Source organism: Mustelus asterias, chromosome 1, assembly GCF_964213995.1.
Source record: "Mustelus asterias chromosome 1, sMusAst1.hap1.1, whole genome shotgun sequence".
Classification (NCBI taxonomy): Eukaryota; Metazoa; Chordata; class Chondrichthyes; order Carcharhiniformes; family Triakidae; genus Mustelus; species Mustelus asterias.
The window spans coordinates 121,576,238-121,591,563 of record NC_135801.1 but is presented as its reverse complement, the minus strand read 5'-3'; the positions used below and the strand labels follow the sequence as shown (position 1 = coordinate 121,591,563).

Genomic DNA, 15,326 nt, shown 5'->3' with positions numbered 1-15,326 from the left:
GATGTGGAGAAAGTCCAATTTAACTGCTCTTGGTAACTGGTAGACGAGTAGTTCACAGGAAATGTTTATTTAATATGCAACAGTGCATGGTAAGTGTAGGTTTGGGCCTAGGTATTGTGATATTTGAAATTAATGTTGTTTCTATGATTTTATGTTGATACAAGCTTTATGAATATATCGAATTAAGAGGTGCAAGAATGTCCAGCAAGTCAATTTCGACAGGATTAGTAAGATCGGAACGGAGCTGTGTGTTGGAAGTTAATAGTTTTGGTTAATGGGCAATTTCATCGCCAAGTTTCTAGCTACATTTATCTTTCATCTGATGACATGCTTGCCAGCAGCGGGGAATGTTGGCAGTAATTATGAGAGTTCTTCAAAACATGTGTTTATGAAGAATGATACATACCAAAATAGATCACATTCGTCAAACAAAATAAACGATTGTCACTTATTTTGCGTTGCCAGGTTAGTTAACAAAACATCTGATCAGAACCTTACATTTCGAGGTTTGAATTTTGCACGTTGCAGTTTGACTGTAATTTAACACCGTGAACAAGATAGAATTGTGCCGCTCGATAAGTTAAAGAGAGCCACGTAGATGGCAGGCTGGGAATGACTGGAGACGCCGGCCACAGTTTTCTGAGGGGTGCGGATGAAACGGCTCTGCTTGGCACAGAGGGACTTCACTAATAGATTGAAGTGAAGCGCAGAATTCCTCTCTGTTATGGTTTAGGGTGTGAAAAGGTGCAGGTATAATTGTTAGTTGGGCGTTCCAAGTTTGTTTTTAAACTCTCGATGTTTTTTTTTAAACACTTAACCCGCCCCCGCGTACCTTATTCAGATTGAAATGGTGGGTTGGGCTGCACAGGGCGATGTTGGGAGTTTTAGTTCTTGTGACAGGAGGAAAAACGCCAACTCGCAGCGCTGCGAGCGAGCGCGGGGTCTAAAAGCCCCGTCACCAGGTGTGGCCTTGCTGCTAATTCGGGCAGTTGGAAGCCCGGGAAAACCAGCTGGAACTGCTCTGCACACCGGGCCATCAGCTGCTGATTCCACATTTACCGGCCTTCAATTCCCTGGCAACAAGTGCGTGCCGAGTGGAGAATAAATGGATTGTCTAAACACTTCCCGTAACAAGTGAAACATTTCTCAATATCAACATACCGAGTGAATACATTTCTCTCTTCATCCTCCAACCCATTCACATTGAGTGAGTGAACTTTAGGAATAATTTTAAACTCTTATACCCCCAATAAGAGTTGACACTGGGCAAAATTGCACTTCATGCGAGTGATAATACTTTTACTTAAGGTTTTCACTCCGAGTAAAACGTGAGCAGTATTAACTGTGTTTATTGCCACTTTCGTTTTATTAATGGCTGGACGAGGGGACACGCTTTTCAGAAGAAAAAAAAGATCTCGCAATTTGCCCTTGGTAGAAAATGTTTAAAGCACAGGGTCACATTCCACGAGGTGTTTACGTATGGGAAAGGATTGGTTTCCCAACAGCTGCCAAGATTCCTCTGGTTGTTACACGGTAACTGAACTTTGTCCTAGGCTTCATTTCAGTGAGTTGTCTTCAGCCTGTGTTGGTTATTGTTCGGCAAGTTACTTCGTTACTGGATCATGTAAGATTTTGTACCAAATCGTTGTTGTGATAAGTTTATCTATAGCTGCACTAAGGCAGATTCTATTAAATTATTTTCACATTGTTAAATCTATTTATACGGGTGGGATTTGTTGTTCGGCGACCGCTACTTCTTTCCACCCCCCCTCTCCCCGCCCAAGTGCTGATAAACTAATCTTTTGGAACAGTTGATTTGATTTATTGAGTTGTAGGTTTATAGAAATGTTCACGTAGGCAGACTAAGCCGTATTTCTTGATGCGTTTCGTTTGGAGGTTTACAGTCTTGTATCCTTAAAAGCTACTAATACGTCTGTGATTTGTAATATAAGCATACGCAATTTATGAATGAACTAATAGGGAAGGGAAAACTTCAAAAATAATTAGGGGTGGGGAAATAACCATTACTTGCACTGACCCAGTTAATGAATAACTTGTTCCATTGCGCTGGTTTAGTTGTATAGGGGTCTCATGAGATTGGAGGTCAGGGTGACCAAAAATAACACGCGCATTGACCATGGGACAGGTTGGATGTTACTAGGGGAGGTGAGTGGGAGTGGTGGAAGCACCCAAAACATGCAACATACTCACAACACCGCCTTTTGGCTAAGATCAAGTGTAGTATCGGATCTGCACTTGGTTGAGGTCATTAGGTTACGCTGAGGCTTCATATGTTTCATATGAAGCAATTTTTAAAAGTGGCATCTCGGCCTTTTGGCTAAGATGCAAATGAGCCCAAGTCTTGGAGGAGGATCCTCCCCCTTCTCCAATCAGCCTGGCTCATGTAGATCGGGCCCAGGACAGGGTGGTTTAGTCGCCTGCCCTGTCTTGTCAGCCTGGATCGGAAGTGTCTCAACTTGTTGAGACACTGAATTGAATTTGATTTGATTGAATTGGGAAAGTATAAAAAAAACATACTCACAACACCATCTCTGCTGGCTGCCCCTCAGAATTGCAATCCCATGCAAGTCATTTAACTGAGAAACCAGGGAATGGGACGGAGTTCCAGCAAGATTGAAGTTAAAGGAACAAAAATCTGAACACCATCCTGTTCACTTGAGTAAAAGTAAAAAAGACAGGGTTGCAAGGTACAAACCTAGGGATGTTGATTTTGAGAAGGTAGGCATCTTAGTCAGCAGTTTGGTGATTCCTTGTGGGCCTGTGAAGCAATGGTATCTTGACACAGCTGTGTACGAGAGTCTGTGGAGGGCCAGTTTGAACCAAATCTAGTAATCTATACTAGAAGAATAGTGAAATAAGAGGTTGAAACCTGGAGGAGCATTCTTGGTGAAGATGTCCAAGAAAAAGGCTTGGAGAAGATTCCAAGGTGTTTTTCAAGAGTGGTGTTTAGAAGCCTTTAAAAGTTGAGTTCTAGAGACTAGTTGGCTCTGTGATGAGCATGGGGGGGAACTGATTTTTTTAAAAAAATTTGATTGTTGCATATATTGGTACACAGTGAAAAGTATTGTGTGCTATACTGACAGTATACAAGCATACTGTTCATAGGGAAGGAAACGAGAGTGCAGAATGTAGTGTTACAGTCATAGCTAGGGTGTAGAAAAAGATCAACTTAATGCAAGGTAGGTCCATTCAAAAGTCTGATGGCAGCAGGGAAAAAGCTGTTCTTGACCTCTGACATTGTATCTTTTTCCCAACAGAAGAAGGTGGAAAAGAGTATGTCCTGGATGCGTGGGGTCCTTGATTATGCTGGCTGCTTTTCTGAGGCAGTGTGAAGTGTAGATGAGTCAATGGATGAAAGGCTGATTTGCATGATGGACTGGGCTTCGTTCACATCGCTTTGTAGTTTATTGCGGTCTTGGTCAGAGCAGGAGCCATACTCTGACCAAGACTGCAATAAACTACAAAGCATTGTGAAAAAGCATCCTTTCGGCTTGCAATGATGCAAGCAGAAAGGATGCTTTCTGTGGTGTCTGTAAAAGTTGGTGAGTTGTAGCAGACATGCCAAATTTCCTTCCCCTCCTGAGAAAGTAGAGGTCTTGGTGGGCTTTCTTGATTATAGCGTTGGCATTGGGGGACCAGGACAGGTTGGTGATCTTGACACCTAGAAGCTTGAAGCTTCCACCATTTCCACTTCATCCCCATTGATGTAGATAAGGGCATGTCCCCCAATATGCTTTCTGAAGTCTATGACTATCGCCTTCGTTTTATTGACATTGAGGGAAAGATGACTGTTTTTGCACCAGTTCACCAGATTTTCTATCTCTTTCCTGTACTCCATCTCATCATTGTTTGAGCTCTGACTGACTTTCAGCAAACTTGAAAATCGAGTTGAGGGGAATTTGGCCAGTCATAGATGTATAAAGCGTAGAGTAAGGGGCTGACGACATGGCCTTGTGGGCACCAGTGTTAAGGGTGATTGTGGAAGAGGTGTTGCTGCCTTTCATTACTTGCAGTTTTGTGGGTTAGGAAGTCCAGTTGCAGAGGGAGGAGTTGAGCCCCAGGCCACACAGTTTGGAGAGCAGTTTTCTAGGAATAATGGTGTTGAAGGCTGAGCTGTAGTCAATAAATAGGAGTCTGACATAAGTGTCTTATTATCTAGGTGTTCCAGGGTTGAGTGTAGGGCCAGGGAAATGGCATCTGCTGTGAATCTGTTGTGGTGATGGGAGAACTGCAATGGATCCAGACAATCTGGGAGGTTGGAATTGATTCATGTCATGACTAACCTTTTGAAGCACTTCATAATGAGATGAAAAATCGACAGAACTTGCATTCTGTGGCATTTGCCACTTGTTTCAGCGTGTGATGTTTGACCACATTTTGCTGCTTGTTTTAGATGGGGTGTGTATTTGCTATGATCATTTGTAGTATAGATTCTGTAACTTCCTGTTATCGTTACAAATCTGTGTATCTATAAGGTATAGTTCGGATGAAGGAGATCTTTTAATGTTTTATTCTAGTTCATCGGCAATCCTGTAACTTTTCATCCATGTATCTAAGCAAAAATATGTTGGGATCTGGCTTGTCTGATAGCAACATCATTTGGAATTGTAATATCTATTTAGAAATATTGAGCATGGAGATTCAATAAACAGGATGCAATTACGATTATAGTAATTCATGTGCAAGTTATGTTGGTGCATTTTTTGTAATGAACAACATTTCACCAGTTAGAACATTGAATTAAACAGTTACTGGAACTTTTTATTTAGTCTTTGAATATTTGAGGCAGTTTTTTTTCCAACTGGTACATATTGAAGACTGTCAAGAAATAAAACATCAAATTTATTGTTTTTTTTATTTGGGGTATTTGGAATTAACTTGTGACTAATGACTAACTCAAGTTCCAATTCTGTTTTGTAGTTAAATATTTTCCCTCCCTTGTATATTCCATTTGTTGTAGAGGGGGAATGAAGGCATGTGCTAGTGTTTCTCTGCAAGTATTATTCATCCAACCTTTCTCCCTTTCTAAATGTATTCAATTTGTTTGGAGTACCAGGCACTAAAGACTTTTGGGGGTGGTGGGGAGATTTGTGCTACAGTAAACAACACTGCCATGTTAGTAACTATTTGGTTTCCTATGCAAGTACATAAATCCTACTTGACCATCTGCAAATACTTTTTGCAGATACATTTATCCCATTTATGTACTTATTCACATTTCCATGAATTCAATTCTTCTCATTGTAACTCCGCCATTAATTGTTTAACCCAATTTTTATTGCAGCTGACTTTTTTTACCAGACATGTTTACTTCCACTACTCCCTCCCACCCACACCACTCACCCATTCACTCTTGATGGTTATAAGAAAAAACATCTGACAGCCCTTTGGGCAAAGGATTTTTGATTACTGGTGATCAGTTTAAACCTCATAGCCTCTGCTTCTTTTGGAGTATAAACCCTAGTTGCAACTGGTGTTATCTTGAAGCTCAATTTAATTACACTTCAACTCCTCTGCAGCATATTTCCCAGATCTTGTGCTGTGGAATGAGGTATTGGCGGTGCACAAACTCCAGTACTGTTCTAGGTAACGTGACATCCTGGATACTTGAGTATATACGTGCACATAACAATATAGTTACACTTAATGAGTCATAAGATGATAAATGCATCGACATAAAGTAATTTTTTCCATTGATTGAAGTCTACGGTTAAGTTTAAACTTGTGGTAATTTAGTTTAATTGCTTAACATTATGCTATTGCTTGAGTGTTGAAATGTTGGGCAGCCTCTTCTGTGCGAATGCACTTGCTGCAGTCAGTCTTTGGCCTGGCAGCACTTCACCTCAATCTGCATTATGATTTCTGTAGTGTTTCTCCTTCAATCACTTGGCTGCTTTCCACTAGTTTTGCCCACTTCGTAGTTCTCAGCATTTCTTGCACTTTTACTGCTGTCCAGTAAATTGAGTTCATAAAATCCCTACTGTGCAGAAGGAAGCTATTGGGCTGCACCGACTCTGACAGGGCATCTTATCCAGGCCCTATTGTGTTACCCTGCTGATCCCTGAACCTACGCATCTTGGAATACTAAGGGACAATTTAACATGGCCGATCCACCTAACCTGCATATCTTTGGACTGTGGGAGGAGAACATGCAAAACACAATCACTGAAATTGAACTCTGATCCCTGGTGCTATAGCCCTTTAAGTACATGAGGTATTAAACTGTATCTAAGTTGAATAACTTGCTATCAGAACTCAGTACTGTCTTTTTCAAGTTCATTGATTTGAAGCATGCTGTTCATGTTTTGAACTGAGGCTCAGGATCTCCCTCTTGGATTCTTCCTTTGCCAACTGCACAGAATACAGTTTCTCTTTCATATCCTCTGTTTATACCTATGATGGACTTCTTGTGACTCCGGCAATTGGCTTTCTCATTGCTTGGGTGCTCCTGAGCTTTCAATTTAGTTCTATTGATACTTTGTGGGGGGTGAATCAATGGTTTCTTTAGATCTACGAAGATCAAAGACTCTCACCATCTTATCCAACACTCAGGATACATTTGGACCAAATCTTCCATGCCTCTGATTGCAGGGGTCCTTTGAGTTCATGTACCTCCTTCATCTCATGGTTTACTGATAGCTGTAACACTAAACAAATGCTCAACCCCACAATAACAGGACTATCTGTTTCTGTGACTTAGAACATGCAATTCACATCATTCCTTCATCTACTCTTATTTATCATTTCTGGTGTTTGAATCTATTCCATATGTTAGCAACATGACATTGTTTTGTCTAACTAGCTCTAAACATAAAAATTTTTTTTTACAAATATATATATAAAAAGGAATAGTGGCTAGAGTGAATGTTGGACCCTTGAAGGACGAGAGGGGAGATTTACTAGTGGAAAATGAGGAAATGGCTGAGACTTTGGTTTTTTGTCGGTCTTCATGGTGGAAGACAAATAGTTTACCGAATGTTAATGATCGAGTGTTGGTAGGAGGAGAGGTACTCAATACAATTATTGTTACTAGAGAGGCAGTGCTTGGCAGACTAATGGGACTGAAGGTGGACAAGTCCCCGGGCCTGGATGGAATGCATCCCAGGGTACTGAAAGAAATGTCAGAGGTAATAGCAGATGTGTTAGTGGTTATTTATCAAAATTCACTGGACTCTGGGGTAGTGCCGGCTGATTGGAAAACGGCTACTGTTATGCTGCTGTTTAAAAAAGGAAGTAGACAAAAGGCAGGTAACTACAGGCCAGTTAGCTTAACGTCTGTAGTTGGGGGAAAATGCTGGAATCCATCATTAAAGAAGAAATAGCAGGCCATCTGGATAAGAATGGTTTGATTAAGCAGATGCAACATGAATTCATGAGGCGAAAGTCGTGCTTGACGAACTTACTGGATTTTTATGAAGACGTGACTAGTGCAGTTGACGGAGGGGAACCGGTGGATGTGGTGTTTTTGGATTTCCAAAAGGCATTCGATAAGGTGCCTCAAAAGGTTGCTGCAGAAGATTGGGGCACACTGAGTTGGGGGTAGGGTGTTAGTGTGGATTGGGGATTGGCTATCCAACAGGAAGCAGAGAGTCGGAATAAATGGGTGCTTTTCTGGTTGGCAGATGGTGACTAGTGGCGTGCCGCAGGGATCGGTACTGGGGTCTCAACTATTTACATAGATGATCTGGAGGAGGGGGACTGAGTGTAGGGTAACAAAGTTTGCTGATGACATGAGGATAAGTGGGAAAGTGAATTGTGTGAAGGAAGTGGAAGGTCTGCAGAGAGATTTGAATAGGCTGAGTGAGTGGGCGAGGATCTGGCAGATGGAGTATAATGTTGGCAGATGGAGTATAATGTTGGCAAATGCGAGGTTATTCACTTTGGAGGAAATAATAGCAAATTGGATTATTATTTAAATGGAAAAAATTACAACATGCTACTGTGCAAAAGGACCTGGGGGTCCTTGTGCATGAGTCGCAAAAACCCAGTCTGCAAGTACAACAGGTGATCAAGAAGGCAAACGGGATGTTGGCATTTATCACGAGGGGGATAGAATATAAAAGCAGAGATGTCTTGCTGCATCTGTACAGGGCATTGGTGAGGCCGCAGCTGGAATACTGTGTGCAGTATTGGCCCCCTTATTTGTGAAAGGATATATTGGCCTTGGAAGGAGTGCACAGAAGGTTCACCAGGTTGATACCAGAGATGAGGGGTGTAGATTGAGGAGAGATTGAGTAGATTAGGTTTGTACTCGTTGGAGTTTAGAAGGCTGAGGGGTGATCTTATAGAGGCATATAAGATAATGAAGGGGCTGGATAGGGTAGAAGTGGAGAGATTCTTTCCACTTGGAAAGGAAACCAGAACTAGAGGGCACAGCCTCAAAATAAAGGAGGGTCAGTTTAGGACAGAGTTGAGGAGGAACTTCTTCTCTGAGGGTGGTGAATCTCTGGAATTCTCTGCCCACTGAAGTGGTGGAAGCTACCTCGTTGAATATGTTTAAATCACAGATAGATGGATTCCTGATCGGTAAGGGAATTAAGGGGAGCAGTCGAGTAATGGAACTGATTCACTTCAGATCAGCCATGATCTTATTGAATGGCGGGGCAGGCTCGAGGGACTAGATGGCCTACTCCTGCTCCTATTTCTTGTGTTCTGTTCTTTCCTTGGATAGCTATTTTCTTAATTTCTCAGCAAAGTTTGGTCTAAGCAACATTCTGCTTGTTCTGGCATAAAGCCCACTTATTTCTCATCCCTGGTTGTGAATTTCTTTAGGAATGGTTGCATCTGGACATTGCCATTGTCAGCCTATTGTACCATTCAAACCCTTTTCATGGTTTGGTGACTTTTTCTTGTTCTCTTGGTTTTTTACTTTTCCCAATGATTAGGCTTTCCACAAGTACTGCAGTTTGATCTGTATGTGGGACATTTCCATTTGGCTGTGAACTTGTGGTTGTCAATAGCTTTTACACATTGTCCCCTATGGTGTGCATTCTTTCTTTGCCATTTCACTGCACCATCCTGTTGCCTTTCCCTTAACTGAATTCTAGACATTTGGATAGTTGACATCTTCAGTTCGCAATGTGTGTTTGATCGTGTCAAGAACCTGTTATATTGGTTAGGATGTGCTCCATCAGAACTTTGTACTTGAGGGTGTGCACTCCAAATGAGCTGATTTGTTTCCTTGAATTTACATTTGCAGGCTCATCTGGTTCATCGTCCAGCTTTGCAATTCACATTGGTGGATCTGATGGTTGACCCTTAAAAGACTGAATGCCAAACTGCCCTCTTTGTGCTTCTATCATATTCATCAGTTTAAACTGTGCATTTGATGTGGTGGACATTTCATTTTCGCATCATTTACTTTTTTCCCCTCTGCTGCTAAGTAGAGTTGATTTTTCTTTTTCTTAACTTAATTTGGGATTTATTCCATTTGTAATGCTTGGGTTTCACTCCTGTTGCCACTTTGTTTTGTCTTGTGGTTCCTAGGAGTTAATCATACTTTTAGGCACGAGCTGACACCCAAGTCAACTTTTTCAGGTATCACCAAATGATGTGAAAAGATACATTGTTGCATTGATGTATGGACAGTCCTGTAGTGGTGAGTATTGTGGCATCCTGTATACATGTGCACAATAGTATTGTTATTAAGGCCACAGGGGAGATGTCCCTGTGAACTTGGTGGAGTAAGAGTTTCCTTATGCAAAGTGGTCAGTGGGTTGTTAAACCTGCTGTTCAATCCAGGCCAGTGTTGAAGGTTCCAAGGTGTAGACTGTCTAGCTGTAAGCCACATGTCACAATCAAAGGTGTTTGATGGGGAAACTGGCATTTGGCTCAATTACTACAAATTTCTGACTCTGGATAATATAAATCACAATCTTGCCTGAAATTTTCTTTATATGGCAAATGAAGGATATTCAGCTCCTTCACTTTCTTGGGATATACATAAGCACTTGGTCAAATAAATGCTTCTTGCTGATGTAGTAAAAATGTGACAGCAAATTCTCCGAATCCACCAATGGCAGTTGCCATCTTCTAAATAGCATAATTGGATATTTTACTTTCATGTGAAAGTGGACTCAGGCCAGCATCTTTCTCCTGAAAGATAGCACTGCAAATTCTGCCTTCATTGCAATGTTAGCTCAGATTAAATGCTCACTTCAGTAGAATTCCTGCAATACAGGAGGAGGCCATTCAGCCCTTCGAGTCTACACTGACTCTGTGAAAGAAGAGCATTTTATCCAGGCATAACTCCACACATTTGCTATAGCTAATCCATGTAACCTGCACATCTTTGGACCGTGGAGGAAATTTGCGCAATGATTGGGAGAACGTGCAAACTCAACACTGTCACCCAAGGTTGGAATCGAACCTGGGTCCCTGATGCTGTGAGGAAGCCGTGCTTGCCACTATGCCATCCCACACAGACTTCTGTACTGGGACTTCCAACTATGATTTTAATCAAAACATGACAGTAATTTAGTGTTTGCAAATTGCAGTAGTCCAATTTGAAGTTGCTGAGTCTCTTCACACTTTAGCATCCCCATTTCTTTTAACTTTGTCATTGGCAGTTGTGCTTTCAAATTCCTAGACCTAAGTATGCTTGTGTCTTGGAGGCATTTTCTATGTTCATAAATACAAGCTGTATCCCTTCCCCCCCCAAAAAAATCCTACCTCACTTTTCATGTTTTTGATCGTGCATATATTTTGGCTCATCTTGTCAGATTTTTGAATTCCTTTGTTTATTGAGTCCATACCCACCTGATAACTATAAACCTCTCCCTATCTCCACTCACTAAATACTTGTTCAATTGCTGTTTCATCCTCTTTTTAGGGTAGCATAGTTCTGACTGCCAGCCTTGTATTTGCATTCCTCCTTCTGTTGAATTCCTCCTTTTCTTGAACACTGCTTTGCACCTTTAATCTGACTTTGAAGATACTTTCCAATTTTTCAATTACAATTTGAGCTACATTTCAAAATGCAATAAACCCACAAACAGACTGTTTATAAAATCTAAGAGCTTTACTCTTTCAAATTAATTGCAGCCTTTATTTCCAAAGCAGCATTCTCAATTATTTGTTTATAGGATGTGGGCATTACAGGCTGGGCTGAACTAAATGGCTTGCTAGATCACAAGGTTATGAAAGAATCAACCACGTTACTGTGGGTTTGGAGTCACCTAGGCCAGACCCGGTAAGGATATCAGATTTAAGGACATTAATGAACCAGATTGTGTTTTCTATGACAATCAACAATGGTTTCATGGTCATTATCAGAGTCTTGATTCCAGATTTATATTGAATTCAAATTTCACCATTTACATGGTGGGATTCAAACCCAGGTCCCCAGAGCATTCCCTGGGGTCTCCAGATTATGTCACTGCCTCCCCAGTTCTGTTGATCAAAGTGGATTAGTGATAAAATAACACCTAGAGTGTAGTCTATTGTGAAGCACGTAATAACAAACTTTAAGAACATGGTAAAATAGGCATAATTGGCAGATGAAATTGGAGAGAAATTCAAGTGAACTTTGGGAGGATGGTAAAGGCAATGTAAAGTAAATTACAATAGTAAAGGGGGTACAAGAATGAAAGTGTGTGCACTTGTCCTTTTTTAAAATTTGTACAAGTTGAGAAGGTTGTTGAAGCATTTGTGGGTTTGTTGATGGAGCCATGGAGTGGCACAGTGGTCAGCACTGCTGCCTCAGTGCCAGGGACCCAGGTTCGATTCCCAGCTTGTCACGGTACAGACTCCACACATTCTCCCCATGTCTGTGTGGTTTCCTCCTGGGTGCCCTGGTTTTCTCCCACAAATCTGAAAAACATGCTGGATAGGTGCATTGGCCATGCTAAATTCTCCCTCGGTGTACCCGAACAGGGGCCAGTGTGGCGACTAGGGGATTTTCAGTAACTTCATTGCAGTGTTAATGTAAGCCTACTTGTGACACACTCAAACTAAACAACATACCAAGGTTGATTAATCTGGGAAGATGAAATGGCAATCCATTCAAGTAATGCATACCCTTCTGAGTTTTTTAGGGGGAGCACAGTGCTGCATCATAGCACTAGGGATCTGGGTTCAATCCCGGCCTTGGATCACTGTCTGCACGTTCTCCCCATGTCTGTGTGGTTTTCCTTTGCATGCTTCAGTTTCCTCCCACAGTCCAAAGATGTGCAGGTTAGGTGGATTGGCCATGGTAAATTGCCCTTTGGTGTCAGGGGGGCCAACAGGATAAATGAGGGGTTATGGAGATGAGGTCAGGGTGGCATTGTGGTCGGTGTAGACTCAATGGGCCAAATGGTGGCCTCCTGCCCTATATAGGGATTGAGTAGTTAGGCCTCAAGTAGAGTATTTTATTCCATTCTTGATGCTTTAGGAGGAAAGGTGTTGGAAGTGCAGAGATGATTTGCCCAAATGCTCCTGGAGATGAGGAACTTGAGTTTCGTGGAGAAGCTGGACGAGGGTGGGGGAGAAGAGGTGGTGGTCGGAGGGGAATTGCAGGGGAGTGAAACCAAACTTTTTTTGGAACAGGTGTGGTGGATTGAATGACAGTTTAATGGAACTTGGGTCACGGGTCTCCCATTTTAAGATGAAGATTGGCAAACTTGTATATTCGACTGAGTGGTTGGTTACATTTGTCACCTGGCTTAGCGAAGTTCCTTCTCTGGAACCAATGGATCAAATGTAGATATAACCTCAAGGTGGTATTTTAGCCATATGGTGAACTGACTTTCAACACTTTTACATCTCCCCAAATTCATTTTGCAACGAGGAGAAAGTGGTATCTGTTGTAGTGACCTTGACTGCCTTCCAGCTGACCTGGTTAATGTCTCCAAGCAGAGAAAATCATTGAAAGAACTTGAAACGAAGTATGTATTGAAGTTGTATATGTTTGCATAATTATGTGCAGTACACTGCAAAAATAACTGACAGTGATTACTTCTAACTTCACAAATTTGATGGTGAGGACTTGATCTAAGGGATCAGTCTAAGACTTTAATCTGAATGGTTTGAATACATTTTCAAATTAGGATTTTTTGAGAAGTGACTTTAATATGGTGTCTGCAGTGGTCGATTATTTGAAGTTAGAAAATCTCATGGATCAAGAATGCACGTATATGGTGCATTCAAGGAAATTGGATTATCTGAAAAGGGAAGAACATATAGGGCAACAGGGAAAAGCTGGGGGAATGGAACTTGGTGAATTTTTGCTTCAGAGTCAACATAGACATGAGGGGCCAAATGATGGCCTTCCATGCTGTAACTATTCTGATTCTGTGACTAATTCGATTTAATACCCAGCCTAAGTCTTCAGTTTGGAGTTGATGTTTCGATGTTGCTAGCATGTTCAGTTTCATGAACACATTTGCATGTTTTGCTATTTACCCTTGCTTGGTACTGGAAGTTGAAAACTGCAATTGATTTCTAGTGTAAAAACAATTGAGAAGTCACCGCTTGATATCATTTTAAACTCCGAACTACCAGGTTAATCAAGTACATGGGACGTATGCTTGCTTTAATGATGGTACAAACTTGCTTCCTAACCTTTTACACATGAACTCTTTAGTTAGCAGGTGGATCTTACATCACCTCTATTGGAGGCATTGAAGCAAATTACTGTCTGATGTAATGTGGTACAAGAAACGCCTTTTTAATAGAGGTTATTTCTACACCAGACCCAATGGGCTGTTGCAACATTTTGCATTGTTCAATAACGGCTAGATTCATTTCAAGTTCAAAGCTTCAAATGAATTATAAGTGACTACAATAGAACATAGAACATAGAACAGCACAGAACAGGCCCTTCGGCCCACGATGTTGTGCCAAGCTTTATCTGAAACCAAGATCGAGCTATCCCACTCCCTATCATCCTGGTGTGCTCCATGTGCCTATCCAATAACTGCTTAAATGTTCCTAAAGTGTCTGACTCCACTATCACTGCAGACAGTCCATTCCACACCCCAACCACACTCTGCGTAAAGAACCTACCTCTGATATCCTTCCTATATCTCCCACCACGAACCCTATAGTTATGCCCCCTTGTAATAGCTCCATCCACCCGAGGAAATAGTCTTTGAACGTTCACTCTATCTATCCCCTTCATCATTTTATAAACCTCTATTAAGTCTCCCCTCAGCCTCCTCTGCTCCAGAGAGAACAGCCCTAGCTCCCTCAACCTTTCCTCATAAGACCTACCCTCCAAACCAGGCAGCATCCTGGCAAATCTCCTCTGCACTCTTTCCAGCGCTTCCACATCCTTCTTATAGTGAGGTGACCAGAACTGCACGCAATATTCCAAATGCGGTCTCACCAAGGTCCTGTACAGTTGCAGCATAACCCCACGGCTCTTAAACTCCAACCCCCTATTAATAAAAGCTAACACACTATAGGCCTTCTTCACAGCTCTATCCACTTGAGTGGCAACCTTTAGAGATCTGTGGATATGGACCCCAAGATCTCTCTGTTCCTCCACAGTCTTCAGAACCCTACCTTTGACCCTGTAATCCACATTTAAATTAGTCCTACCAAAATGAATCACCTCACATTTATCAGGGTTAAACTCCATTTGCCATTTTTCAGCCCAGCTTTGCATCCTATCTGTCTCTTTGCAGCCTACAACAGCCCTCCACCTCATCCACTACTCCACCAATCTTGGTGTCATCAGCAAATTTACTGATCCACCCTTCAGCCCCCTCCTCTAAGTCATTAATAAAAATCACAGAGCAGAGGACCAAGCACTGATCCCTGTGGCACTCCACTAGCAACCTGCCTCCAGTCTGAAAATTTTCCATCCACCACCACCCTCTGTCTTTGATCAGACAGCCAGTTACCTATCCAATCGGCCAACTTTCCCTCTATCCCACATCTCCTCACTTTCATCATAAGCCGACCATGGGGGACCTTATCAAACGCCTTACTAAAATCCATGTATATGACATCAACTGCCCTACCCTCATCCACACACTTGGTTACCTCCTCAAAAAATTCTATCAAATTTGTGAGGCACGACTTGCCCTTCACGAATCTGTGTTGACTATCCTGGATTAATCTGCATCTTTCTAAATGGTCGTAAATCCCATCTCTAAGGACCTTTTCCATCAATTTACCAACCACTGAAGTAAGACTAATCGGTCTATAATTACCAGGGTCATTTCTATTCCCTTTCTTAAACAGAGGAACAACATTCGCCATTCTCCAGTCCTCTGGCACCATCCCTGTGGACAGTGAGGACCCAAAGATCAAAATAGAATTAAGATGGTTGTTTATCAGCTGGCTCCAGTCAGACCAGATACATTGAAGTATTTATT

The 15,326-nt window shown here is 41.8% G+C and overlaps 1 protein-coding gene across 2 annotated transcripts in view; it reads left to right on the top strand.

Moving 5' to 3' along the window:
• The first annotated feature begins 938 nt into the window (after positions 1 to 938).
• LOC144497034 (microtubule-associated tumor suppressor 1 homolog) overlaps positions 939 to 15,326 on the top strand; it is a 131,986-nt gene continuing 117,598 nt past the window's right edge. The window contains exon 1 of one of the 2 annotated variants that reach the window (XM_078217784.1): positions 939 to 1,533. The gene's annotated coding sequence lies outside the window, so the exon portion shown is untranslated. Of the gene's footprint in view, positions 1,625 to 15,326 lie in introns of both variants that reach the window. The other variant, XM_078217767.1, reaches the window with a different exon arrangement.